Genomic DNA, 4,842 nt, shown 5'->3' with positions numbered 1-4,842 from the left:
AGTTTTAGTTAACCGACCCTGTCCGGTCAACAATTTTCCATCTTCTAATTTTTTTCCTCTCATATCAACAGTTAATTTTCTCAGCCTTGTTCCTAAACGTTTTTGAACATTGCCTACACATTCTATTTTGCTGGTAATGGCATCTCCATATGGCTTGGAGTTGACAATGGGTGAGTTGTCAATGGGTGACAGAGAAGTGGTTGCGGCACATAAACACACGTGGTAGTAAAATGCTTTTTAATTGCTTGAAATAAATTTTTTCAGCAAAATCCTTTTCAGAGCATTTAAATAAAACTTTAATCTATCCAAATATGATGAAAACCGGAAATCGACTTTTTGGATCTGAACCGCGCTGTGGTCCCCTTAAGTAACCTTTATTGCTGCGATGATTACACGGAATAGCAGGATGAGTCAAGCAATTATGATTTCTGTTTGTGTTTGAAGTTCATTTCACTATCGATAACACTGAGCAAGAGGTCGATTATCTTTACTAAAGACCTCACTGCTTTCTGTGCCCCACTGAGAATGAGTGATGAATAGTTTAGGCCATTTCTCCTTCTAGTATGACTTACGAAAGTTACTTTTGTCTGCGACCTTTGGTTAACCATTGACAACGGACGTCATAAAGAAGTAAATGTACAGTGAGACTGTTGTCAGTGTGACCTATAAAATTCAAAAAAATTAATGAAGCTTGTCCATTATGGATACTATAGAATCCAGTGGCTCTATACTGAATGATATGTAAATACAGAGAACTGCGATCAGTCATTAATGAAATATTTCTTTATTTCCATTTTTCAGGCACATCTTCATATCAGGTATACAAAACTATAAACTTCTGCAAGCCTCAACTGATGATATCAATGCATAATCCCCGAGAAGCTAATGAGAATAGTGCAAGTTTGTATGGAAGGGTCAAAGGCAGCAGTACGTTTCCGAGGAGCCACATCAGAAACATTCGAGATTGAGACAGGTCTCAGACAAGGGGATGCTCTCTCATATGTTCTGTTCAATGTCATCTTAGAGAAAGTAATAAAAGAATCTAGGCAACAGGAGGGGGCTGGAGTAGAGATGGACGGTAACTTCAATTGTCTCGCATATATAGATGACATAGTACTATTAAGTGAATCAAAGCACGAGTTGAAAGAAATGTACCAGAAAATGGACAATAATGCACAGAAGGTAGGGCTCAAAGTGAATCGAGACAAAACAGAGTTCATGCAATTATAAAGAAGACAAGAGCAGGTAGAATTTCTTGAGATGGATGGCAGGAGATTCAAGAGAGTAGACCAGTTCAAATACTTGGGATCTTGGTTTACCACGGACGACAATATAAAAATGGACACCAAGGAAAAAATAGCAGTGGGAACGAAATGCATGCATTACCTCAAAGAGACGCTTGGTTCTAAATCGATCTCAGTGTACACTAAAATGAAAATCTACAACACAATGATATGCCCAGCAGTAATGTACGGTTCAGAAGAATGGAGCATGACTAAGCGAGAAATGGAAAAACTATTAATATTTGAAAGAAGAGTAATGAGGAAGATATGGGGACCAATTTTAGATAACGGATTTTGGAGGAGGAGGAAAAACGAGGAAATCTACCTTCTGATGCGACAGCCAACAATCTTACAGAAGATAGAGAGCAAAAGAATACAATGGTTGGACCATGTAGCCCGTATGCCAGATGGAAGACAGGCAGGGCAACCAAACACCAAACGCCTCATTGGACGACGAAGACAGCGCTGGACCTAGCAGGCCTGGAAACTGAAGACACCTGGAGGAACCGGGCATAAAACAGGAAGGATTGGAGGCAGTTTGTGGAAGCAGCGCGTGGTCTGCAGGGCCTGTGATCGCTGAATATCTATCTATCTATCATCTGATGATGTTGCCGAAAAGGCTCTGCAACTAGCCCATTGAAATAAAGAAATATTTCATAAGTGACTTGTCGCAGCTATCTGTGTTTACACTTCATGTGAAAATCTATGAGAACAGCTAGGAAACAAATACGTTGGAGTGTGCTCGAGCTATTTTCGGGTTGTACTAACCAGCGGGGACACCAGCCGTGACACCAGCCGTAAGCTGTACAGTGTTCGTTTTATGAGAGTGTGTTACTGTGCTACTGCGCTAGCGAACAATATTATCGCGAGGGGAAAGCTGCGGCGGAAGTCGTATATGAAGGTCACCGTCTCACATGCCACAGGCAGTGGATGAGTTCTCCGTCTGTAGCCTCGGCAACCGGTTCACACCTCCTGGCTCCCAGTACACATCTCGCGTATACTTGTCTGCTATGGGCTCCCAGAGGCGTTTGAACTGATAATGACGTCATGAGAATGCGTTATTTAATTGTCAGTTTCTACAAAAATCGGTACAACATGTTTTAATATGAGATTGTGGGTCCCCTTTGATGCAAAAGACTCTTTATTTTCTTCTCCAAACTAGTTTCAGCAAAATGCCGCCATCATCAGTGGGCTTTTTCATTCTACAACAAACAAAAAGTAGCACCGTTAACGAACATTACGAAAAAAAGTTAGTATATGTCTACAGTTTGATTCCATATACTGTGTTGTGTGATAGAGATACTGTATCGCTTTCAAAATCTTCTCGCGATGTCCATACATCTGAATTACTGCCTAGGTGACAAGTAAAGTTTTTCTGTGTTTTTAGAGGAACAAAAAGCAGACATACTAACGCGAGCACATGACTTGATTACTTTACAACCGAGCGTCGACAAAACTGTATTCACAACTCTACCGCAAATTCCAACAGTAATAACACTGGCATTTGTAAGTTCACATTTCGATATTCGTTATTAAGACCCGCTCCTGCCTTTCAGAAGTAAGCCGAAAAAAATGGCAACAAGCAGAGAAATTATGAAAAGGATCTAAAGTAAAAAATGTATTATAAAACTTTTTACACAATAGAAATCTGAAACTAAACAGTAAACATGTAATAACGTTTTTCGTAATGTTTTGTAACGATGCTAAATTTTGCGTGTCCTGGAATAAGTAACCCACTGATGATTGAGGTATCTCACTGAAACTAGTTTTGAGAAGAAAAAATAGTGTTTTGCATGAAGGTGGGTATACATTCCATCTTGTTTTACGCAAACAGGGACCGTCAGAAGAATTTCTCAAGTTAAAATGACGTTTCTTTTATTTATTTTTAAAGCATAATCGTCAGGGACAGTAATAATTTTTACCTACACTTTGACAGAAACACAAAGCAGTTCATCCGAGTAGTTTTAATATTTGGTGTCCTTACTGTTAACGATTTCTGATACACCACCTAGCATTAACGTCTTTTCATCTACATCTACATGATTACTCTGTAATTCACATTTAAGTGCCTGGCAGAGGGTTCATCGAATTACTTTCATGCTATTTCTTTCGCGTTCCACTCTTGAATGGCGCGCGGGAAAAACGGGCATTTAAATCTTTCCGTGTGAGCTCTGATTTCTGTTATTTTATTATAATGACCATTTCTCCCTATGCAGATGGGCATCCACCAAAAAATTATTATCGCAGTCTGAGGAGAAAGTTAGTGATTGAAATTTCATGAGAAGATCCTGCAGGAACGAAAAACGCCATTGTTTTTTAGTGGTTGCCCCCGCACTCCCTCAATTCGCTTATCGTATCCGCGGCCCTCTCGCCCCTATTTCGCGACAATACAAAACGAGCTGCCCTTCTTTGGACTTTTTCGAGTCCTTCATCCGTCCCATCTAATGCGGCTCCCACACCGCACAACAGTTCTGCAGAGGATAGACAAGCGTGGTGTAGAAGTCTCTTTCGTAGACCTGTTGCTAGTATATGACAAGTTTACAGGAAAACAAGCATATTCACAACAAGGCTTGTAGGCAACAGCAATAAAGCAAACAAGTTTCCAGTGATAAAGAAAGCAGAGCCCACATGCATTCACATTGCAAAGATAATTGAACTATAAGTTAATATTCTCTCTCTCTCGTTATCTCTCTCCGTCTGAAATGGTCTCGGAAGGCCCAACGGCACCGACCGACCGCCGTGTCAGCCTCAGCGACAAGCGTCACTGGATATGGTCACCATATCGCTCTCCCGGTCGTTGTCAGTTCTCGTGATCGGAACCGCTACCTACCAGTGAAGTTACTCCTCAGTTGGCTTCGCAAGGGCTGAGTGCACCCCGCTTGCCAACAGCGCTCGGCAGACCCCGACGGTCACCCATCAAAGTGCTAGCCAAGCCCGACAGTGCTTAACTTCGGTGGTCTGATGGGAACCGTTGTTACCACTGCGGCAAGACGGTTGGTATTAACATAAGTTTAGGACCCTTTCATTCCTGGTCAAAAGGGTGGTCAAGTACTTACGGCTTTATGTCGGTCATAAGCTTATGAAGTCACAACACATTAAGTATGTAAGTCAAAAATTCGAAGATGCCACAGATATCCTTTGGATACCGTTTGTTGGGGAGCAGACCTCAGGATCTACATTAACATATATCGCGCTTTAATAAGATTTTATATAGATTACGGTTGCGTCTTCTACGGTTCAGCCAAATAAATTAGCCTAGAGAAGACAGGTAAATGCCAATATAAAGCCTTCAGAGTCTGCACTGGTGCACTCAAAGAAACCCACTGATGATGGTGGTATTTCGCTGAAACTAGTTTGGGGAGGAAAATAAACAATAATGGTTTTGAATAAAGGAGGGCACACAGTTCCAAATTTTTTGCACAGGCAGGAACCAACAGAAGAGTTTCTCAAGTTACAGTTAACTGTTGGGGGTAGCAAATTAAATGGCATTAGAACTCCTCAGGACACACATTATCGCCCAAATTCGTTTCGACACGTTTGCATGAAAGTTGAAACGTCC

The 4,842-nt window shown here is 41.2% G+C and overlaps 1 pseudogene; it reads right to left on the bottom strand.

Moving 5' to 3' along the window:
- Positions 1-4,163: 4,163 nt before the first annotated feature.
- On the bottom strand, positions 4,164-4,282 carry LOC126289343 (5S ribosomal RNA; annotated as a pseudogene).
- Positions 4,283-4,842: the final 560 nt, after the last annotated feature.

Source organism: Schistocerca gregaria, chromosome 1, assembly GCF_023897955.1.
Source record: "Schistocerca gregaria isolate iqSchGreg1 chromosome 1, iqSchGreg1.2, whole genome shotgun sequence".
Lineage (NCBI taxonomy): Eukaryota > Metazoa > Arthropoda > Insecta > Orthoptera > Acrididae > Schistocerca > Schistocerca gregaria.
Note: the sequence above shows the minus strand (reverse complement) of the source record. Positions and strands in the feature narration are given on the sequence as shown.